Below are 25,673 nucleotides of genomic sequence, written 5' to 3'. Positions count from 1 at the left end.
GAGATCTATCATGTCTACTTTATCCAGAGTTTGTTTCACCTCCTTAACTTCTTTCTTGTTTATTTTAAGGTTAGATTTATCAAGTTCTGAGAGGGGAAGGTTACAGTCCCCTAATAGTGTAGTTTGCTGCCTATTTCTTCCTGTAACTCCCTTAAATTCTCATCTAATAATTTCGATGCTGTACCACTTGGAGCATGGAAATGTAATGATACTTCTTTCTTGTCTATGGTGTCTTTTAGCAGGGTATAGTTTCCTTCTTTATCTCTTGATTAGATCCATTTCTGCTTTTGCTTTGTCTGAGATTAGGATTATTACTCCTGCTTTCCTTAACTCAGCTGAAGCACAATATATTCTCCTCCAAACTTTCACCATTACCCTATGTGTATCCCCCCGTTTCAAATATGCTTCTTATAAAAATATATAGTTGGATTATGGCTTTTAATCAATTCTGCTATCTGTCTCTGTTTTATGGGAGAATTCATTCATTCACATTCATAGTTAAGATTACAGTCTGTGTCTTTCCCCCCAATCTCTTTCCCACCATTTGTACTTTTAGTTCTCCTGTCTCCCTTCCCCTCTTCAAAAGAGTTTTCACTTTTCACCACCATCTCTTGCAGTCTTCCCTTCTGTCTTTCAACCCCCCTCCTTTCTACTCCCCTTTACCCTTACTACTTTCCCCCCCTTTTGCTTCCCCTCCTCTTTATTCCTCTTTTCCCCATTACTGTCTATAGAGATAGTTAGATTTGTATACTTGATTAAATTAATTTTTCCCTCAGGGAACCAAATCAGATGAGAGTATCTCTCAAAGAATATTCACCTCCCTTCCCTTTTTCCCTCTACTATAATATAATTTTGTACTTCTTCCTGCGATATAATTTATCATTGTCTGCTTCTTCCTTTTTACATCTCCTATTACAATTCCTTCACATGCTTAAATCACATTTTTATCATCATATCATTTACTTTATACCTGTTCTCTCTATCTTTGTATATCCTTTTTGTGCTTGATAATAGATGTACAATTCTCAGGATTACAAGTGTCATTTTCCCTTGTAGAGATGTAAAAAGTTAGCCCAAAGAGAGTAATAAATTTTACTTTTCCCCTATTTACCTTTTCTTGCCTCTCTTGAGACCTCCATTTGAAGATCAAATTTTCTATTGAGGTCTGGCCTTTTGGTCATGAAAGTCTGAAAATCACTTATTTCGTTGAATGTCCATCTCCTTGCCTGAAATGTTATGCTGAACTATGCTGGGTAATTGATCCTTGGTTGTAGTCTCAGCTCCTTTGCCTTACAGAATATCAAATTACAATTTCCTCAGTCTCTTAATATAGAAGCTTCAAGGTCCTGTGTGATTTTGACTGTAGGTCCTCAATACTTGAATCGTTTCTTTCTGGTTGCCTGCAGTATTTCCTCCTTCACTTGATATTTCTGGAATTTGGCAACAATATTTCTTGGGGTTTTTTTGTTTGGGGTCCTTTTTGGTAGGTGAGTGGTGCATTCTTTCCATGACTACTTTGCCCTATGAATCTAGTACTTCTGGGCAGTTTTTCTTGATGATTTCTTGGAAGATATTGTCCAGACTCCTTTTTCATCATGACTTTCTGGTAGGCCAATAATTCTTAAATTTTCTCCCGTGAATCTATTTTCCAGGTCAGTTGTTTTTACAATTAGATATTCTACACTTTTTTCTATCTTTTCATTCTTTAGATTTTACTTGACTGATCTTGATGTCTCATGGAGTCATTAGCTTCTACTCGTCCAATTCTAATTTTCATCAAATTGTTTTCTTCACTTAACTTTTGCATCTCCTTTTCCATCTGTTCAATTTTTCTTTTTAAGGAATTATTTTCTCCTGTCAGTTTTTATACTTCCTTTTCCATTTGTTCAATTTTCCTTTTTAAATAGCTGTTCTCTTCGGTGAATTCTTTTTTTCATACTTTGAAAATCCTTGGTTATTTTTTCTTCTATTTCCTACTTCAGCTGTTCTAGTAGTGCTGTCTGTGCATGTGAACAGTTCATAGTCCATTCTGAAATTTCAGATGGGAGTGTCAATACTGACCTCTTTAGTATTTGTGTTTTGGTCCTTGTCCCCATAGAAAGGTTTTATGGTCTTTTCCCTCCTTCTTTGCTTCTTGCTTGTGATGGTGAGTTTTGTGTGCTGTGGCCTCTGGAGAACTTGTGTTGAGCTGCTAGTTTGAGAAAGCTAAGGACAGGTGCCTTTGATTTTCTTTTTGTTTTGTCTTTTCTGGTTTAGCCCTTTGGTTACCTTGTTAAGTGTGGGGGAAGGGTGCTCTGGTCACAGGAGGTGTCCTCAGCTGAGCTAGAGCAAGGACATGCTCAGGTCATGCGTGGGTCCTACTGTGAGTGTCCACCCCACAGGGGCTCATCTTCTAACGCTGATGCACGCCTGGGTCCTAGAGAGAGTTTCCACTACCCCTGGATATCCTCTTGTAGCCAGTTCCATGCCTCTGGGCCTCCTCTCCTTCTGGTTAGCCTCCGCCATAGTAAGAGGAATCCCTTTCAGCTATTTTCCAACCTCAGGTACTACGTGATTTTTTTCCCCTTCGGCTGTGCCCACTGATCCAGGGTAGCTGATTAGGGGCAGCTAGGTGGTATAGTGGATAGAGCACCAGTGCAGGGGTCAGGAGGATCTGAATTCAGATCTCGTGTTAGGCACTTGACATTCACAAGCTGTGTGACCTAGGGCAAGTCACTTAACCCCAATTGCCTCATCCTGGGTCATCTCCAGTCATCCTGATGAATATCTGGGCACTGAATTCAGATGGTTCTGGAGGAGAAGAGAGGCTGGTGACCTGCACAACCCTTACTCACCCAAAACAAAGTCAAGTGCCAGTCATGTCATTATTTCTCTGATTGCATGGTGTTCTTCATCGATGAAGGACAAACACACACTGATCCAGGATTTTTGTGGGGAAATATTTTATGGTTCTTTAGATGTTAATAAGAGGAGGGGGAAAGAGTATTTACAGATCAATCCACCACTTATGCTCCTGGAAGATCAAGTAGGTCACTTACAAACGTTTAATCTGGGTGCTGAAAATCTCGGGAGTGGCTGTAGCTGATACCTGGGGCTCAATGAATGCCACTCATTAGACTCAGTTGGTCTCCTACCTTGAGCTGCCACTGTGCCTTTTGGCCATGCTGCTGCTGCCTGAAGCTGCTCTGAGGGTTTCCTGCCTAGCCAAGTCATGCTGTGTGCTGTAGGCTCACCCCTGTGCAATAGATCCTTCCTGTCGGTCTTCCAGTGTTTCCTGGTCCATGATTCTGCCATAGTTTGTCTCCTATTGGATTCTGCACCTCCAACATTTGGTCAGATCCTCTTTTTTAGAGGTATCTGAAGGAGTTTGTCTAAGAGCTTGGGTGAGTAGTTGCTCTCACTTCGCCATCTTGGCTCCCTATGTTATTCATGTTATGAAAGAATACATAACTCCCCCCTTCAAAAAAAACACAAGAGAAATAAAGTTGAAAAAAATGTGCTTTGATATGCAATCAAATTCCATAAGTACTTTCTCTTGTGGGTAGCTTTTTTCTCCATGAGTCTTTTGGGATTGTCTTGGAATATTGTATTCCTTAGAATAGCTCAATCGTTCACAGTTTATCATCATACTGTACCACTGCTACTGTATACCCTGTTCTCCTGGTTCTGCTTACTTCACTTTGCTATGTTTTTTCTGAAACCTTCCTGCTCATTATTTCTTAGAGCACAACAGTATTCTATCACAATCATATACTACAACTGGTTCAGCAATTCCTGAATTGATAGGCATCCCTTGAACTTCTAATACTTTGTCACCACGAAAAAGCTGCTATAAAATTTTTTGTGCATGTAGGTCACTTTCCATTTTTTTCTTAATTTCTTTGGGATGCAAACCTAATGGTGATTTTGCTGCATTAAAAGGTATCAATAGTTCTGTAGTTATCTGGGCACATTTCCCAACTGCACTACAGAATTGTTCAGTTAGTTCACAACTCCAACAATAGTAAATTTGTGTTCTATTTTTTTCACATCCTCTCCAACATTTATCATTTTTCTTTTCTTTCACATAGGCAAATCTGATAGATGTGGGTGTTTTAATTTGTATTTCTCTAATAAAGAGTAGTTTAGAGCATTTTTTCATATCACTGAAGGCCGATTTGATTTCTTCATCTGAAAACTATCTGTTCCTATCGTTGACCATTTATCATTTAGATAATAACTTGTAATCTGATAAATCTGACTCAATTATCTATATGTCTGTGAAATGAGGCCTTCATTAGAGGCTGTTAATGTTTCTCTTGAATCTTGTATTTGGCAGTCAAATTTCTATTCAGACTTAATCCTTTCATCAGAAATAGTTGAAAGTTCTCTATTTAATTAAATATTCAATTTTCCACCTGAAGGATTAAATTCAGTTTTGCTAGGTAGGTGATTCTTGGTTATAATCTTAATTTCTTTGCTTTCCAGACTGTTACATTAAAAAAAAAAAAACAACCTTTGAATCTTTCAGTGTAAAGGCTACTAAATCTTGTGCTACCCTGATGATGCATCCATGATATTTTAATTATTTCTTTTTGACTGCTTGTAATATTTTCTCCTTGACCTTGTAGTTCTGAAATTAGCTATAGTATTTATGGAAGTTTTCATTTTTAGATCTCTTTTAGGAGGTGATTGATGAATTCATTCAATTTCTACATTACCTTCCTGTTCTAGGATACCAGGGCTGTTTTCCTGGATAATTTCTTGAAATAATGACATCTAGGTTCACTCTCTCTCTCTTTTTGTTTAATCATGGCTTTCAGGTAGTCCAATAATTCTTAAATTATCTCTCCTTAATTTATTTTCTAGGTCAGTTGCTTTTCCAATTAGATATTTCTATTTTTCTCATTCTTTTGGTTTTGATTTATTGTTTCATGATGTCTCATGGTGTCATGAGCTTCCACTTGACAAACTGTAAGTTTTAGTGACTTATTTTCATCAGTAAGGTTTAGGTATCTCCTATTCCAATTGGGTAATTTGACTTCCTTTTTAAAAATTAATTAATCAATTTATTTTTTAGTTCTCAACATCAACTTTCACAAGATTTTAGGTTCCATATTTTCTCCTGATATTCTCCCTCTCTCTATTCCAAGATGGCATGCATTCTGATGACATCTTTTCACAATCTGCCCTTTGTTCTCTTATCCCCTTTCCATCTATTTTCCTGTAGGGCAAGGAAAGTTTTTATACCCTATTGTGTGCATATCTAAATTCCCATTCACATGTAAAAACAAATTTTAACATTTACTCTTAAAACTGATATTCACATTTTTCCCCTCTTCCCTGTCCACGCACCCTAATTGAGAAGGCAAGCAATTTGATATGTTATACATGTGTAGTCCTGCAAAACCTTTCCATGACAATCATGTTCTGTAAGGCTAACTATATTGCACTCCATCCTATCTCATCCTCTTTTATTCTTTGGATAACTTTGGGCTTTTGACACTGTCCCTCCAAAACAAAAAACTAAAAAATGCTGGCTTCTCATTGCACCCTCCCTTCATTCTCCCTCGTTTCTATCACACTCTGCTTATCACCTAACCTCTTACTTTTCTGTAGGGTAAGATAGATTTCCATACTCAAGTGAGTATGATATTCCTTCCTTCAGCCAAGTATTTTTGGAATGAAGTTCATTCATTCCCTCTCACCTTCCCTGGCTTTCCCTTCATTATGAAAGTTTTTTCTTGACTCTTTTGTGTCAGATAATTTACCCCATCTCATCTCTTCCTTTCTCCTTCTCCCATTAAATTTTCTCACATTAGTTTTGTTTTTAAATACCATCCTTTGATATTAAACTCACACTTTGCATGCTGTCTCTCTCTCATTCTATACATACATATGTAAGTATATATGTACACACGTATATACACACATACATAATAAATACACACACACACATACACACACACACACACACACACACACACACACATATATATATATATATATATATATATATACATATTCCAACTACCCTAAAACTGAGGTCTAATGAGTTACAAATATCATACCATGAAGGAATGCAAACAGTTCAACTTTAATACGTCCCTTATGACTTCTCTTTCCTATGTACCTTTTCATGCTTCTCTTGATTCTTATACTTGAAAATAAATTTTCCTATTCACCTCTGTTCTTTTCATTAAGAATGCTTGAAAGTCCTCTATTTCATTGAATGTCCATTTTGCCCTCTGAAGTGTTCCACCCAGTTTTGCTGGGTAAGTGATTTTTGTTTTTAATCCTATCTCCTTTACCCTCCAGAATATCGTGTACCAAACCCTCCAGTTCTTTATTGTAGAAGCTGCTAAATCTTATATTATCAGGATTGTTTTTCCACAATAGTTGAATTGCTTCTTTCTGTCTTCTTGCACTATTTTCTATATGGCCTGGAAACTCTGAAATTTGGCTATAGTATTCCTAGGAGTTTTATTTTCGGGATCTCTTTCAGGAGCTAATTGGTGCATTCTTTCAAAATCTATTTTTCCCTCTGGGGGTAAAATTATTCAGGGCAGTTTTCCTTTCATAATTTCTTGAAAAATAATGTTTAGGTTCTTTTTTGATCATGGTTTTTAGGTAGCCCAATACTTTTGAATTCTCTCTCCTGCCTTTAGGTCAGTTGTTTTTCTCTCTTCTAGGTCTAAGTTTGGGTTAGATTCTAGGTCAGTTGTTTTTCCAAAGAAATATTTCACATTGTCTTCTACATTTTTTTATTCTACATGTTTTATTTTTATAATTTCTTGATTTCTTGGAAAGTTATTTGGTTCCATTTACTCCATTCTAATTTTCAAGGAATTATTTTCTTCAGTGAGATGCTGTACCTCCTTTTGCATTTGGCCAGTTCTGCTTCTTTAAGGCTTTCTTCTTTTCATTGACTTTTTGGACCTCTTTTGTCATTTGGATTAGTCTATTTTTTTAGTTTTTTTATTTTCTTCAGTATTTTAGTGGGTTCCCCTTTATCACACTGTTGACTCTTTTTTCATGATTTTCTTTCATTACTCTCATTTCCCTTCCCAATTTTCCTTTACCTTTCATATTTGATTTTCAAAATATTTTTTGAACTCTTTCATGACCTGTGACCAATTCATATTTGTCTTGGAAGCTTTGGATGTAAGAAACTTGACCTTGCTGTCTTCTTCTTTTTGTACATTTTGGTCTTACTTGTCTCCAAAGTAAGATTCTATAGTCTATTTTCCCCATTGTTTGCTCATTTTCCCAGTCAATTTCTTGAATTTGTTAGGGTAGAGCTCTGCCTTCAGTGTAGATCGTGCACTGTCCCAAGGTTCAGAGGTTTTATGCAGCTGTTTTCAGACACACATCTAGCTCCTTGTAAATTTTCAGTTTTTCTAAGGTGGTATGGTCAGAGAGGTGTTTACTCTTCTACTAGTCTGTGCTCTTGTCTGTGAGTAAGCACAAGAATTCGTCTGCCTTGGAACTGTGAGGAGGCTGCCCCCACTGCTACCACAACAAGTTCCATCACACCAAGGCTGCTCCTTGACCCAGGGCAGACACCTAGCACTGTGACTCAGATCCAAGCATAGGGGAGCAAGGGAATTCTGACTCACTGACAGCAAATATATCCCTTCTATCCCCCTTCAATCAGCACTTGATCCACCCCCACCCCCCACTGTTTATGTGCCAAGAACTTTGGAAACAGCCATTGCTGTCACCACACTGGGCCTGAGGACAGACTCTGCTCCTCTCTCACTCACGTTCGACAGACTCTTCCTACTGACTCTCTAAGTTGCTTATGGTGTTTGTGGGTTGAGAAGTTTGGGAACTGCTACAGCTGCCAGTGAGTCAGCTCTGCCCTGCCTGTGCTGGCATATTCCAAGTTGGACCTCACTCTTCTCTTATTCTGGTATAACACACATTTCCTATAGACCTTCCAGGTTGTCTTGGACAGGAAATGTGTTTCACTCTGTCATTCTGACAGTTCTCTCATTCTAGAATTTGTTTATAGTCATTTTTAAAGTTATTTAGAGGTGTTTGAGGGAGAGCTCAAAAAGTCCCTGCTTTTACTCTGCCATCTTGGCTTTCTCCCCCTCCTCATTCTACTTTCTTAAGTGAATATTTTGCACATTTTTTTAATCCATTTGGCCACCTATGATTTTTAAGGAGTTCTCTTCAGTGAACTTCTTTTCTTTTTTACGATTTGGTGTATTTTGTTTTGTTTTAAGGTGCTATTGTCTTCAGTATATTTTTGAGTTCCTTTGCTGAACTGTTGACTTTTTTTCACCACTTTTTGGCATCACTATCACTTTTTTTCTAAGTTTTTCCTCTACTTCTATGATTTTAAAATCATTTTTTAGAGCTTCAAAGAAGTCTTTCTTAGTCCTGGGACCAATTCACATGTGTATATTTTTCTGGCTTAGGATGCAGCAGTTTTGACTTTGTTGTCTTCTTCTGAGTTTCTGTTTAAATCGTCCCTATCACTATATAACTTTTCTGTGGTCAGGTTCTCTTTTTTTTGGTCAAGTGTTCATTTTTCCAACTTACTACTGGATTTTTAACCTTATGTTCATAATGAGCTTTGCTCCGAGAGTTAAGTGGTCACTAGCCCAAACTTCAGAGTTGTACGTAGCTGTTTGCAGAACTGGTTCTGATGGTCTGAAAGTTTTCAGCTCTTCCAAACTGACATAATGTAAGAAGAGGTGTGCTCACTCCTCTCCCAGCTTATGGTCTGTGAACCAACAGAAGCAGTCTTTTCTGCCCTTATACTGTGATCAGGGTCACTTCTCTGCTATGACTAGATTCTTTAATGTATTAGTGCTTCTCCTTGTCCTGGGATTCTGATGTGGAATCATTTTTTGGCAATGAAACAGAGTCTTGAACTGAGAGCTGTAAAAGGTGTACTATAATTTCCTTCTGTCAAGTTGTTTGATCTGCTAACCATTTTTGGGCTGCCAAAGATTCAGTCTCACCAAAGGCCAGCTACTGACTGGCCATGATACACCCTCTGTTTGAATTTGCTCCACTTTTTTAAAGTGATGATTTTATTTGTTTTCAGTGTTCTTCAATCACTTCCAAATAGCTGAGATTTTTTTCCACTCCCTCCTCAATCCTTCTCTTAGACAGGGTACAGTCTTATATAGGTTCTACACTTACATTCCTGTTAAATACATGTTGCATAGAAGAATTAAAATGAAAGGGAGAATCATAAAACAAAAGAAAACATAATACAAAAGAAAATGATCTGTTTCTATCTGGGAACCAATTCCATAGTTCTTTCTCTGAATATGGAAAACATTTTGCCTCAAGACTCCATTGGAAATTTTTTAAATCCGTGAATTTCAGTGAGGTGCTAAGTCTATCAGAAAATTTCCTCACACACTGTGATTGCTGCTGTGTACAAAGCTTTTCTGGTTCTGCTTCTTTCACTCAGTAGCAGTTCATATAAGTATTTCTAGGCCTCTCTGTAGTCTTCCTGTTCATCGTTTCTCATAGCAAAATAGTATTCCACTACATTCATATATCACAACTTGTTCAGCCATTCCTGAATTGATGGACGTCCCCTTGATTTCCAGTTTTTGGCCACCGAAAAGAGAATTGCCATAAATATTTTTGTACACGTGGGACGCTTTCAAATTTCTATCATCTCTCTGGGATAGAGTCCCAGAAGCGATATTGCTGGGTCAAAAGGTACGCACATTTTTGTAGGCCTTTGGGCCAGAATAATTAGATCAGCTTGCAGCTCCACTAATAAAGAATTAGTGTTTCAATTCTCCCACATGGCCTACAACATTTATCATCTTCCTATTTTGTCATGTTAGCCAATCTGATAGGTGTGATGTGGTTCCTCATAGTTGTTTGGATTTGCATCTCTCTAATCCATAATGACTTAGAGAATTTTTTCAATTAACTATAGATAGCTTTAATTTTTTCCACTGAAAATTCCCTATTCATATCATTTGACCATTATAAATTGGGGAATGGCTTGTATTCTTCTACATTTGACTCAGTTCTCTATATATTCTGGAAATGAGGCCTTTATGACAGACACTAGCTACAAAAATTCTTTCCCAGTTTTCTGCTTCTCCCCAGTCTTGGTTGCATTGTATCTGTTTGTGCCAAAAACTTTTCAATTTAATGTAATTTAAAATTATACATTTTGAACTTCATAATGTTCTTTATCTCTTGTTGGATCACAAAATTTTCTGTTCTCCAAAAATCTGATAAATACACTATTCCTTGTTCCCCTTATTTTTCTTTATAGTATCAATCTTTATACCTAAACCATGTATCCATTTAGAATTTGTTCTTGTGTAGGGTGTCAGGCATTGGTTTTTGCCCAGTTTCTCCCACACTATTATCCAGTTTTCCCACCAATTTTTGTCAAACAGTGAGTTCTTATCCCAGAAGATGGGGTCCTTGGGTTTATCAAATAGTATATTGCTATATTCATTAACTACTGTGTCTTGAGTACCTAACCTGGTCCACTGGTCGAAATCTGGTAGGGCTAGGCCACCTTCCCTTGCACTTCTTTTCCTTAGTTCCCTTGATGTTCTGGACCTTTTGTTCTTTCAGATGAATTTTGATATTATTTTCTCTAGCTCTAAAAAGTAATTATCTGGTTGTTATGATTGTTATGGCAAAGAATTAGTAAATTAATTTAGGTGGAATTGTCATTCTTAATATATTAGCTTAATATACCCATGAGTAACTGATGTTTTTCCACTTACTTAGATCTGATTTTATTTGTGTGAAAAGTGTTTTGTAAATGTGTTCATAGAGTCCCTGGGTTTGTTTTGTCAGGTAGACTCCCAGCTATTCTATGGTGTCTACTGTAGCTTTAAATGGAATTTCTCTTTCTATGTCTTGCAGTTGGGCTTTCTTTGTAATATATAGAAATGCAGATGATTTATTTATTTTTCATCCTTCAACTTTTCCAAAGGTTTTTATTATTTCCAGTAGCTTTATACTTGATTCTCTGGGATTCTCTAAGTACATCATCATATCATTGCAAAGAGTGATAACTCAGTTTCTTCTTTGTCTATTCAAATTCCTTCAATTTCTTTTTCTTCTTTCATTGCTACAGTTAGGATTACTAATATCATATTGAATAAGAGTGGTGATAATGGACATCCTTGTTTCACCCCTGATCTTATTGGGAATGCATCTACCTTGTCGTCCCGATTGCTTATAATGCTTTGTGATGATTTTAGGTAGATATTGCTTTTAATTTTTTTTCATTTTTAACACAGTTCATGCCACATAAAACAATTCCAGTTTCTTGGTCATGTGATACGTCTTTGCAAGTATTTACAATATAGAACAAAAACGAATTTATTTTTTTTTAACATTAACCAGCTGAGACACAAACAGCAACTATGTATGCTAGCTTCCCAAGCCCTTGACCTAATTGTCTCTACACTATTACTAAAAATAAAAGGACCCTAACTTGTCATTGTTAATCTAAAGTCCTAAATCTAATAGCTTAATTTTAGACTTAACCTTGGATGTTCCTCTACCAACAATCTATAATTTAATGCATCTGATATTAAGCTTACAAACCTTTTGACTATAGGAAATTGCCACTAAGAGGAGAGACATTGCAGGGAAACAATATTTCCCTAACTTCATGTCAATTCCAGACAGGAGTAGATTGTCAACTTGCATTCATTCAGTCAGTCTGCCAGTTGTCAGTGGAGAAATTGAGTCAGGAGAATCCCACCTCAGCCCAGGCTGAACACCCTCTCACCCATCCTTCCCATGAGATCACCTTTTGCAGTTCATTGGAGGCTCAGACCACCTTCCTAGCTATACATACCTGCAGTTACACTCAGAAGAACAGTATAGTCCCATAGAATCTTAAAGTAGAAAGTTCCAATAACCAGATTTCAGATATGACTATGATTTCACATTGGCTACTTTTGAGGTAAGTCTTAAGTGGCTTACATGTCTTTCTATACATGTTCCAGTCCCTGATTAAATAACAATCATAAAATCAAATTTACCATTAAAACTTTGTTTTCCATCAATGTCAAATTTTACTCGAGGTAACCTGTGTCTAGGAAACTTAGACTAAATTTTTTTTCCCCAAACTAGAGATATCTCTGATTTAGTTTCAGTAATTAATTCAGTCATTTGTTTTAATACTAATTGCTTTTACAGCCCTTTGTAACATGGCCAGTTTTTCTCCCCATCTCTCCCCTCCAACCACCCCCTAATATCTTGCATTCTGATTACCCCATCCCTCAATGTACCCTCCCTTCTCTCACACCCCACCCTTCCCTTATCCCCATCTTCTCTTTTTTTCTTATAGGGCAAGATAGATTTCTATATCCTATTACCTGTGTTTCTTATTTCCCGGCTATATGCAATAATAATTCTCAACATTGGTTTCTAATACTTTGAATTCCAACTTCTCTCCCTCCCTGCCTCCCTATCCATCCCCACAGAGAAAGCAAGCAATTCCATACGTACTAAATATGTGTCATTTTGCAAAAAACTTCCATAGTAATCACGTTGTGTAATAATGACAACATTGTCCTCTATCCTACTCTATCCTCCCTTGTTTTTTTTTTTGTTCCATCATTTGAACTTTTCCCTTCCCCAAAGTGTTTATTTCTAGTTACTCCCTTCTCCCATTTGCCCTCCCTTCTATTATTCCTCTCACTGCATTTGTCACCTCCTCCCCTAATTTCCTGTAGTGTAAGAGAGATTTTCTTACCAAATTTAGTGAGCGTGTTATTCCCTCCTTAAACCATATGTGGAGAGAATAGCTTCACTTTTCTCCTCTCTCCTTCTCCCTTTTCTCCTTTATTGAACAAGATTTTTCTTATCTCTTTTATGAGTTATTGCCTGCCCTATTCCATTTCTCCCTTTCTCCTCCCTGTATTTTCCTCCCTCATCCCTTAATTTTCATTTAATTTTTATGGATATCATCTCTTCTGATTCAACACAACCTGTACTCTCTGTCTATATGTGTGTGCGCATGTGTGTGCATGCGTGTATGCACAATCCCTCCACCTAACCTAATACCAAGAAAAGTCTCAAGAGTTACAAATATTTTCTTTCCATGTAGGAATGCAAGCAGTTCAGCTTTAGAAAGTCTTTTATGATTTCTCTTTCCTGCTTACCTTTTCATGCTTCTCTTGGTTCTTGTGTTTGAAATTCAAATTTTTTTCTTCAGTTCTGCTCTTTTCATCATGAATGCTTGAATGCCCTCTATATCACTGAGTGACCTTTGATTCCCTTGAAGTATTATACTCAGTGTTGCTGGGCAAGTGATTCTTGGTTTTAATCCCAGTTCCTTTGACTTCTGGAATATCCTATTCCATGCCTTGTGATCCCTTAATATTGAAGCTGCCAGATCCTGTGTTATCCTTTTTGCATTTCCACAATACTGGAATTGTTTCTTTCTAGCTGCTTGCTGTATTTTCTCCTTGACCTGGGAACTCTGAAATTTGACCACAATATTTCTAGGAGTTTCTCTCTTCGGGTCACTTTTAGGAGGCGATAGGTGGATTCTTTCGATATTTATTTTTCCCTCTGGTTCTAGAATATCAGTACAGTTTCCCTTGATAATTTCATGGAAGATAATGTCTAGGGTCTTTTTTGATCATGAGTTTCAGGTAGTCCCATAATTTTTAAATTGTCTCTCCTGGATCTGTTTTCCATATCAGTTGTTTTTCCAATGAGATATTTCACATTATCTTCTATTTTTTCAAACTTTTGGTTTTGTTATAGTCCTTAGCTTCCCTGAATTCAATTCTCTTTTAAAGAACTATTTTGTTCAATGAGCTTTTGACCCTTCTCCTCCATTTGGCTCATTCTGTTTTTTAATGCCTCCTTTTTCTTATTGACTTTTTGGACCTCTTTTTCCAATTGAGTTAGCCTCTTTTTAAAGGTGTTATTTTCCTCCGCACTTTTTTGATTCTGCTTTAAGAAGCTGCTAACTTGTTTTTCGAGCTCTTCTATTGCCTGAGCCTAGTTAAGTTCATTTTGGAGGCCCTGGAGGCAGGGGCATTTACTTTCTGAGACAGTATGCCTTGTTCTTCTTCATCTGAAAGGATGGGTGGAGACACTTGTTCACCAAGAAAGTAACCTTCTATGGTCTTATTTTTTTCCTTTTTTGGCCATTTTCCTAGCCAGTTACTTGACTTCTGAATCCTTTGTCAAGAGGGTGATCCCATTGCCCCTTCTCTCCCTAGATCTTGTTCAAGACTGAGTTTGAACTAAGATGCTTGATTCCCCGGCGGTTTTGGGTGGGGCTGGGGCCATCACTTATGGTTGAGGTTTAGATCAGTTTCTCCCTACCACCAGAGGCTTTATGCTGAACTGCCTGGACAATGGACCCAGGTTGCTTCCCAGCCACTGTAGCTGCCTGCAGTCTGCTGTTGCTGTTGCTGCCATCAGAAAACCTATTCCCCTCTCACTCTGCTGTAAAAGCCCTCCCACACTGAGCTTTCGAGCTTTCTTTGTCCCTTGTGGGTTGAGGTATCTGGGATCCACTCTGCTGGGAACTCTGCCCTGGGGGTCTGTTCAGGTCCTGTTCTTCCCAGTGACGCGTGGCCAGGGCTGGGCTCTATTCTGCTCAGAGTCTCTTGAGATAGCTCTTTCCTCTTGGCCATCCAGGTTACCATTGGCTGAAAACCTCTTTCACTCTGTTATTCCATGACTTTTGTTGCAGTAGAATTTGTTAAGAATCATTATCACAGATATTATGTGGGCTGTGGGGAAAACACTAGAGTATATACATCTTTCTGCCAGATCCCCCACTGATTATAATTTTACGGAAAGTTCCATTTGTTCTTGTGTTCTTCATTGCTTGCAATAGTAATGAGTGCTGCATTTTGTCACAAGCTTTTTTGAATCTATTGAGACAATCATTTGGTTTCTGTTACTTTTATTGTTGATATGATCAATAACATTAATCGCTTTTTAAAACATTGAACCAGCTCTGCATTCCTGGTATAAATCCTTCCTGATTATAATGTATTATTCTCGAGGGAAGTTACTGCATTCTTTTTGTTAATATCTTATTTAAAATTTTTGCATCCATATTCATTGGAGAAATTCGTCTATAATATTCTTTCTCTGTTTTGGCTCTTCCTGGTTTAGTTATCAGAATCATATTTGTACCATGAAATGAATTTGTTAGGACTCTTTCTTCTGAAATTTTCCCAAATAGTGTACATAGTATTGGAATTAACTGTTCTGAAAATGTGTGATAGAATTCACTTGTAAATCCATCTGGTCCCTTGAGATTTTTTCCTAAGGAGTTCATTGATGGCTTGCTCAATCTCCTTTCCTGAGATGTTTATTTCACTACTCAACTTCCTCTTCTTTTAATCTGAGCAATTTATATTTTTTTTAAAATAATCTTTCATATAAATTACATTGTTGCAATTATGGACATACAGTTGGACAAAGTAATTTCTAATTTTTGTTTTTATTTCTTCCTCATTGGAGCTTAGTTCACGCTTTTCATTTTTGATATTGGTAATTTGGTTTTATTCTTTCTTTTTTTTTTAAATCAAATTGACCAAATGTTTATCAATTATATCATTTTTTTCATACAACCTTCTTAATTTTATTGATTAGTACAATAGTTTTCTTAGTTTCAATTTTATTAATCTCTCCTTTGGTTTTCAGTATTTCTAATTTGCTATTTATTTGGGTATTTTCAATTTGTTATTTTTCTGTGTTTTTCAGTGGCAAGTGTAATAAACTGATCTCCTCTTTCTCTATTTTATTCATGTAGGCATTGAAACAGAAAACTTCCGCTAAGAACTGCTTTGGCAATATTCCATAAGATTTTGTAGGTTATCTCATTATTGTCATTACCTTGTAGGAAGTTGTTGATTGTTTCTATAATTTGCAATTTAACCTACTCAGTCTTTAGGATTAGATTGTCTAGTTTCACTTAATTTTTTCATTCATATTGCCATGGCCTTTTATTACATATAATTTTTATTTCATTATGATATGGTAAGGATGCATTGACTCTCTTTGCCTTTCTGCAGTGGATTGTGAGGTTTTTATGGCCCAGTGCATTGTCAATTTTTGTATATGTGCCATGTACCACTGAAAAAAAGGTATATTATTTTCTATTCCCATTCAATTCTTTCCAGAAATATGTCATATCTGCTTTATACAGAGTTTTACTTACTTCATTAATTTCTTTCTTATTTCTTTTGTGGTTAGATTTATCAAGTTCAAAGAGGGGGAGGTTGAGGTCCCCCACCAGCATAATTTTGTCGTCTATTTCATCCTGTAACTCCCTTAATTTCTTCTCTAAGAATCTGGGTGCTATACTACTTGCAGCATATATGTTTCATAATGAAATTGCTTCTTTGCCTTTGGTGACTTTTGGCAGGATATAATTTCCTTCCTTATCTCTTTGAATTAGTTGTATTTCTGCTTTTGCTTTCCGTGAGATTAGGATTGCTATCTCTTTTTTTTTTTTTTAACATCAGATGAAGCGTAAAATATTCTGCTCCAACCTTTTACCTTCACCTGCTGTGTTTTCCACCGTTTCAAATATTTTTCTTGTGAACAACATATTGTTGGAGCATGGTTTTTAATCCATTCTGCTATCCTTCTCTGTTTTATGAGGCAGTTCATCTCGTTCACATTCACTGTTATGATTACTGTCTGTGTCTTTTCTTTCATCCCCTTTCCCCTTGTTTATGCTTTTCCTTTCCCCCTCTCCATTCCCCTCTACATTAGAGTTTTAATTTTTGACCAAAACATCCCTCAGTCTTTCCTCCCTTCTTTCAGCCCCTTCCCTTTTAATCCCCTTTTCCCTTGCTACTTTTTCCCTCCCTTTTCTTCTCCCCTCTCTACTCTTTCCCCTGTTCCCTCCTACTGCCTATAGAGTTCATTATATCTCTACATTTAAATGAATTTGTTGTACCCTCTTTGAATCCAATCAGATGAAAGTACCTCTCAAACAATGCTCATTTCCCTCCCCTCTTTCCCTCTGCTGTGATATATTTTTGTGCCTCTTCCTGTAATGTAATTTTTCTCTGCCTCTTTTTTTCACATCTCCCATTACAATCCCTTCATACCATTAAATCACATTTTTTCACATCATTTAATTTATACCCACTATCTATGTACATCTCTTTTATATTTCATAATAAATATACAATTCTCATTATTAATGAGCATCATATTCCATTACAGAGATGTAAACAGTTCTCCCATATTGAGTAACAAGTTTTTTCCCCGATCTTTACCTTTTTATGCCTCTCTTCAGACCTGCATGTGAAGATTGAATTTTATGTTGAGTTCTGGCCTTTTCATCAGGAATGTCTGGAAATCCCATATTTAATTCAATGTCCATCTCCTTGCCTGAAATATTATGTTCAACTTTGCTGGGTAATTAATCCTTGGTTGTACTCCCAGCTTTTTTGTCTTATGAAATATCATATTTCAGTTCCTTCATTCTTTTCAATTAGAAGCTGCAAGGTGTTGTGTGATCCTGACTGTAACTCCACGATATTTGAATTGCTTCTTCCCTGCTGCCTGCAGTACTTTCTCCTTCACTTGATAGATCTGGAATTTAGCAATGATATTCTTTGGAGATTTTCGTTTGCGATCCCTTTCAGGAGTGGAATAGTAGATTCTTTGGATGACTATTTTGCCCTCTAGATCCTGGACTTCTGGGAAAATTTCCCTGATGATTTCTTGGATGATTTTGTTTCAGCCCTTGTTATCATTGTGGATTTCTTGTAGATCAGTAATCCTTAAATTTTCTCTCCAGGATATATTTCCCAGGTCAGTTGTCTTTCCAATTAGATATTTTACATTTTCTTCTGTCTTTTCATTCTTTCAATTCTGTTTCACTGATTTTTGGTGTCTCATAGATTCATTAGCTTGTACTTGCTGGGCAGGTAGGTAGTGTAGTGTATAGAGTTCCAGTGCAGGAGTCAGGACGATCTGAGTTCAAATCTCATCTCAGATACTTGACACTCACTAGCTGTGTGACCTAGGGCAAGTCACTTAACCCCAATCACCTCATCCTGGGTCATCTCCAGTCATCTTGATGAATATCTGGCCACTGGATTCAGATGGCTCTGGAGGAGAAGTGAGGCTAGTGACCTGCACAGCCCTCCCTCACTCAAAACAAAGTCAAGTGCAAGTCATGTCATTATTTCTCTGATGGCATGTTCTTCTTTGGCAAGGAAGGATGAACACACACATGACCTCTTTGGTATTTGTATTTTGGTTGTTGTCCCCATAGAAAAATTTTACGGTTTTTTCTTTTCGACTTTGCTTCTTCCTCATGATAATTATTGCTTTCAAAGTAGATCACTGTGTCTCAGCACAGGGGATTCTTCCCCACAGTTCTTGTGCTTAGAACATGAAGTTTTTTGTGTTGTGGTCTATGGTTCTTTCAGCTAGAAGGCAAAGTGTTGCAGGTTATCTGGTGCTGATCTGTCTGGTGTTGAAAAGCAGAGATCAGATGAGTTCTTTTTGGATTCCCCCAGACTTACCCTGGAGTTAGCTTTTTAAGTATGGAGGAGTGTAATGGTAGTCTGGCCACAGAAGGTCTCCTTTGCTGTGCTAGGGTATAGGCAAGCTTAGCAGTTCATGATCTCAACTGTGATAATATCTTACCAATTCGCCTGGGGTGTTGAGGCATGCCTGGAGTCCTCATGTTGATGGTTGGTGACTTCAACCCCTAGTTGCTGAGGATCTTCACCCAGTTTGCTGTGATGGGGCTGTCTGGGACAGCTGTGATCCTTCACTGGCCCCCCTTCAGCCACAGCAAGAGGCACCTTTTTTAGTGATCTTCCTAGCCTCACGGGCTAAGAGTCTGTTTGACCCTTCTGCTGCTCCCACTCTTCCAGGGTTTTTCCAAGGTAGACATTCTCTCGGTTTGTCAAGGTCCACAAGCAGAGGGAGAGAGCAATTACTAATCACTCCACCATCTTCTCTGCTCCACTTTTTCCCCAGTGAGACAAACCTTTTCTGCAAACCTCCTATCTTGCCTTGAGGTGGAAAATTGTTTCACCTCATCCTTTTGTTTTTTCTTCCACTCCAGATTAATTTGGGGGCATTATTTTTAAAGTCGTTTGTAGGGAATTTTATCAAAGCTCAGATGACTCCCTTCATTTACTCTGCCATCTTGGTTTTACACTTCTCTGTAGATATTTTTAATGGAATTCACTTTTCCCCTAATTCTTCCTTGTAGGTTTTATTGGTAATATGTAAAAAAAAAAAAGTTTTTTTTAGATTATTGTTTTTCCTTCTACACTATGGAGATTATTTATTTTTTTATTATTTAAGTTGTCTAAACAAGTTATTGCATTATCTATAAACGTAACCATTTCGTTTCCTTTTTACTGTATTTATTCCTTCTGTTTCCTTCTCTTGTTTTATTGATTTAGTGAATTTCTGTAACTATGTTGAACAGTCATAATGATAATGGACATGTTCTTATTACACCTAATTTCAATAAAAAGTCCTGTGGTCTATGTGAATTGAAGGGTTCTGAGTAATAACTTTAGATATATCACTCATCATATTCTGGGAAGGTGTAAATATTTGTTACATTTGAAAATTAAGGAACACTGATAGACTTTGGTCTGAGTATGTTCAATTTATTAGTTAGGTTAGTATTAACCAATAATTTGGTTAATGGCCTTTCTGTAAAAGTCTATAAATAGGGCTCATTAGCCTTCATATAATTTTGGGAAGAGAACAAAGAACAGGAAGCATAAAACAATTTGATTGTTTGCAAAGTCTTAAATATCATAGATGATGGAAAACAACAACATTGGAGAAAAGAGACATAATCAGGAATAGCAACAACTCCTCCTTCTATCTTTGTGCAATAGAAGAGTCATTGGTGGTATATACCTGCAGAGTTAGTTAGGGTCATATTGATTACAGTCCAGACTTTCTTTAAAGACAGCTGGTGATGCATAGATAATATACTTAGAGTTACTAATGTGCTTTTTTCAAGATTTATTAATAAGATAATGTGTCTACATTAGTTGTACGTGAGCAATGAGAAGGGTAGAGACAACATTTTTTTTTGACTTAACGTGATTTATGGGACAACATAGCATAGAAAAGAAAAGTAACTTCTGAATTTAACATAGAGACAAAGAAGCATGGATCAGGCAATTTTTACAACATATTTATGGTGATGCAGAGGAGAATCAATTACAGAATAGAATCAGAATAATTTGATTTTCTCATATTCCTGTGTATGTGTATTTGTGTGTGTGTATGTGTTGAATTGGATGCAGTGATGAATCTTGTTTTCTTATGCATCTGTTGAATCAATCATATGATAACTGTTCATGTTATTAATATGACCTATTAAGTTTATAGTTTTCTTTCTAATAAATCAACCCTTATTTTCTATTATAAATTTAACCTAAGCACAATGTGTGTGTATGTGTGTACATAGACACATACATAGACATACATACATAGATGTATGTGTGTGTGTTTGTGATATGTAGTTTAAATTTCTACATCAGTATCCAGTATTTATGTTGCTCTATGTTTTTCTTCCTGGTATTGTGTCACTGTGGCTTAGGCATCAAAACTATGTTTGTATTGCACGATGGATTTGGTATGGAATGCTTCTTTGCTTATTTTTAAACAGTTTATATGATGCTGAAATTAATTTTTCTGAAAAACCTTTTTAGAAATCACTTGTAAATTCATCCAGTCTTGGGTTCCCTATCCCCATTTTGGAGTTGATTTATGCCCTGTTCAATTTATTTTTCTAATATTAAATTATTTATAGCTTCTATTTAGTGAGTTCCTTAACTTGAACAGGTATATTTTTGCAAATATCCATCTATTTAATTAATAATACTATCAGTTTTGTTGATATATACTTGGGTGAAATTGTTTCTATTAATTTATTTTCTTCTTCATTGTGTGTGGTCTCTTTTCATTTTTTACACTCGTAATTTGGTTTTCTTTCTCTTTAAACATTAGTTAACATTTTGTTTATTTTATTGCCTTAAAAATGTTCCTAATTTTATATGTGAATCTAATTTTTTCTCTTAATTTTGTAATTATCCTTCTTGATTTCCTAGATTTGCCTTTGGCTACGTAATTTGGTAGTATTCCAGTTTTGAAATGATGTTCTCTTAATTCATTTACCTACTGATTCTCTTTTTTTGATGAAATTGTTTTTTTTTCACCACTACTACTTCAGCTAGATTAAGAACATGTTATGTTGTCACATTGTTGTCACTATATTTAATGAAACTATTAATCAGCTTGTTCTTTGATCAAATTGTGATTTGTTCTTTGATCTATCCATTATTTAGGATTAGCTAAGACTAAATAGTCTTAGTGGCAGAACTTCAGGCTCATATTTTGTCTGGGATTCCTACTATGGTTATTATGCTACAAGATTCACAATACATTGATGTTTCAAACTGAGGCCCCACTCTGTCCCTGGAGTCAAAAACACAGAGTTGCTCTTCTTCTCAGCTTGTTTTCTATTCAATATATGGCCTGTACCTTTTGACAGCTCTTCACCCTGGAGTACCACATCTAGTTGTAAGACCCATCCTCAATTCACCCATAATGTGTGATCCATATAAACAGCAGTAATTATAAGGTAGGGAATGACAAGACTGTTAATTGGCACATATTCCTATATCCTGCACAGGGTCAAAGTTTCCCATATGTGTTTGGGATCTCTTCTTGCCTATGTGCTAGGTATATTGTCATGGTCTTCTTAAAATTCATACAAACTGGCTATGACAGTGAAACACAAGCTCTATCAGGTTCTACCAAAATAGAAAAAAAAAAGTCTGAGTGAGGTCTAAGCAATACTTTTGAAGGACCAGGCTAGATAAGCATTAAGAGATATAACCTGTAGACCTATCACTTGAATACCTTTTGGTAATGGAAAATATGAAATTTTACCCTTAATCCTATGTGTTAACATTCCATTTGTAAACGAGAAATTTAAGAAGAGAAGAAAACAGAATAGAAAAAGTATCATCAAAGTGAATGCTGACATTGGTACAATCACATAAGGAACATTTGATTGCTTACAAATAGTAAACAATATGTTAGAACTGCAAGTTGTTGTGTAACAGTTATACATGTGCACATAATATTTCTTTAGAGTGTGCACTTAAATAATGTCTAAAAAATTAAAAAGTCAAACATTTATTAAATATCTCCTTATTAAGAATGTTATAATCCTTAATAAAAAAACTAAAGAAACAAACTAAATGGCAATTTTAAAAATTAACAACTATATTTAAAAAGCTACCATTTTTTCAAAGGTCTTTTAATCACTTTGCTAATCTATGAAATATAGAACAACATCAGTTTAGGGTCTAGTCTCATAAAACATTTTTCCCACTTGATGCTATTTCCATACTTCCATATTTTCCATGAAGTTTAAGGGTTAGAGTTTAATTATTAGTGGCAATATTCACATCCTCTAAACATTTAATTCATTCAGTAATTGATTTGTTCATTTGTCTATCAATAATCTCTCTCTCTCTCTCTCTCTCTCTCTCTCTCTCTCTCTCTCTCTCTCTCTCTCCCCATCTGTCTATCTATCTATCTATCTCTCTGTCTGTCTATCTATTATCTATGTGGTTATCTATCATCTACGTTATTTTCTTAGTTTTTCTTACCCAGATTTCCATAATCACACATTACGAACTAAGATATGTAGAAAAAAAAGTGATCAGAGGAGACAAGGTTGGGGGTGGCATTGTACAGTGAGTTTCTTATCTTGATTAGGTTGTCTTTGGAAGGAGTAGAGGCCGTCTGGTATGAAAAAAGCAAAAAGCAAATAATACTTTTACCCCTGGCAGGAACTGGACCACACAAATTAGAAATGTCAACTTAGTACATGAGGCAGTACAAAGGAGTAGGTCTGGAAGACTGTCAAAGAGCGGGGTTGTTTGTCATTCTTAGGAGTGGAAGCTGGTGTAGGAGCATTCATTCCTCAGATTCTGAACAATATGTCCTCTTTCAACAAATGACCAATGATCTCTCCTTCAAGCAATCCCAGAAGCAAAGCTGAGTGTACCCCTGAGAAACACTACCATCTTACAGAGGGCCAAGGGGTATTTCCCAGCAGGAGTCCATTTGACAAAGTAACCCTGGAAGAGAGCAAGACCTTTTCCCCTGTGCAAAGAAATATAGCATACGTATTCGTGGAGTAATGTTGGGTGTCACCACCAGTGAAATCTGATAAGGTCTTTGTCCTCACAGCTGAAGAAATTGCCCAGGAGGTCTCTGATTACATCTCATTCAAGGGTGGCTCTACCAATTACTCTGCATCATTGGAATGTATCTGTAGGAATTGTAGTTAAGGTACTCTACTATGCTTACAAACATAGCATGGTCACAAGGTACCCCCCTCCCCCCATCTAAGGACAAGTAAGTCTTTGTGAGGTCTCTGGTCTATACTCCAGAATATTACTCATTTGGGCTGGATAGATACACACAGTCTAAGGAATGAACTGAAGTACAAGAGATCTGAGATCATCTTCACGAGTTATGTTGGTGAGTTTGAGTACCCTTGTACCCCAGTGAGTGAAACTATATTCAGGTTCGGAACACTGAAAATATAAATGGATCCTCAAAATGAAACAAAATGTGGTAGGGGTTAGCAAGGTGATGAAGTGGATAAAGTAAGGGCCCTGGAGTCAGGAAGATCTCAATCCAAATATGGCATAAGACATTTACCACCCGTTTGACCCTGGGCAAATCACTTAACCCTTATTACCTCCCCTCAAATAAAGCAAGGAATAAAAAGCCAGGGGAAGCAATTGCCAGCAGGAGCCAGCCTTGTAGTGGTGGTGGCCACTGCAGTGAAGGCAACAGCTTTACCTTGGATGGTTGCCTGCCTCAAACCCTGCCAGTCTACAGAGTTTCATTTCCTCCTTGCGTACTTCCATAACCAAATACGGCAGCAAATAAGCCCAAGGCCCCAAATTCTTTAGTTTTAAACAAAGTCATTATGGTGGTCAGTAGTGGTTAGGGAAATCTACTTTGACACTACAGTTCATGTAGGATAAGTTTTGGGACACTGTGAGCCAACCAAAGCTGATGGCTACTGAAAGAAGGTAGTCCAGAATGGAGAAGGTGTTCACATCAACATTCTTGATATTGCTGTAACCAAAGACTATTCTGCCAGCAGGGACAACTACTTCAAAATTGGGGAGTATTTTCTATATGTCTTCTTTGTAAGAGAGTTGAAATCTTTTGCATCAATTGCTGACTTTAGGAAGCAGATTTTAGAAGTCAAAGATGATGAGAACATTCCCTTCTAGTTAATAATGAATCACATTTAAAAAATAAAAGACAAGCTTTTGTAGAAGATGCAAAAATAAAACAAAACCAGAACCAAACAGTAGAATGTCAGCTATCTAGAGATTACAACCAAAATACATGCTAATGTTGAAAAAATATTTAATAAAGGAAATTTTACCCTAATAGATGGAAGACAGTAAAGAAAAGAACGGAAAGAAGAGGAAAAGCTTGCCTAACTGGATCAGAGAGAGATCCAGTATTTTAAAAGCCAGCAACAAATTTCTTCCTTAACCTGGAACACACTAACAAATATAATTTTAAAGCATTTCCATTAGGGTGCAACATATTAAAGAGAGGAATGAATATGAGTGTTTTCATGTAGTGAGAACACCTGTTAATTGGAGGAGGAGGCAAAAGTTAACTCTCATCATTTGTCTATAGATCCAAATCTAGATAAATGTACAGAATTGTAATTAAATATATATATACATACATATAAATCTAGATCTATATTTTTACAGATATAGATCAATAGATAATTGAGACTGATAGATTATTAGATTTATATCAATAGATCATCAACTGATAGATTGATTTAGACAATCATAATCAGTTAGAGATAGAAATCTCTTTCACCCAATAAGGAAGAATGAGAGGAAGGGGATAAAAGGTGAACAGGTGATAAAATGGAAGGTGTTTGAATAAAGGCAGTGATCAGAAGCAAAATAAACTTTAGAAGGATGGGATAGAAAGAGAGAGAAAGATAAATAGAATAAGATTATATGGAAGGAATCACAGTTAGTAATCATAACTGTGACTATGAATGTGATGAATTCACTTATGAAATAGGAGACCGCAGAATAGATAAGAAACCACAATCGAACAGTACAATGTTTTCAAGATTTCCACCATTGTGTACTGTAAGTATTGAATATGAGACGAGAAGGAGACAGAGAGTTGGTCATCTGGTACTGGCACATTATTATTCTACAGAGACTGAATTTGAAGCAAAGTAATCAATTTACAAGTGAGATTCGCGAGCTTCTCAATCTTTCACTTTCTATGCCTCCACATAATCCAGGACCCCTATCTAATACTTCATAGATGCCTAGGGATTTAAATATCATGATGGTTCACTCATGTGACTTGTCTCATGTGTTCCTTTAGGAGAGGGTTCTTACAAGATATTAGCTGAAGGAATTGTAGATATTTACCTTGGAGAAGAGAAGCCTCAGAGTAACATGATAGGTGTTTTCACATAACTGAAAGGTTCACAAGTGGAGAAGGGATTTGACTTTTGTTTGCTACCACAGTACAATTCAGGAGTAAGCATGGAAGTTGCAAAGAGGCAAAATGTGGTACTGATTGAATGAAAAATAAACAATAATAAGAAATGCAAAACAGCAGCAAAAATAAAC

The 25,673-nt window shown here is 36.5% G+C and overlaps 1 pseudogene; it reads left to right on the top strand.

The window, feature by feature from the left end:
• Window positions 1–24,546, top strand: part of LOC140518807 (ras-related protein Ral-A pseudogene) — a 161,690-nt pseudogene extending 137,144 nt beyond the window's left edge.
• The last annotated feature ends 1,127 nt before the right edge of the window (window positions 24,547–25,673 follow it).

This window comes from Notamacropus eugenii, chromosome 1 (genome assembly GCF_028372415.1).
Source record: "Notamacropus eugenii isolate mMacEug1 chromosome 1, mMacEug1.pri_v2, whole genome shotgun sequence".
In the NCBI taxonomy this organism is placed as follows: Eukaryota; Metazoa; Chordata; class Mammalia; order Diprotodontia; family Macropodidae; genus Notamacropus; species Notamacropus eugenii.
This window is presented reverse-complemented; position numbering and strand designations above follow the sequence as displayed.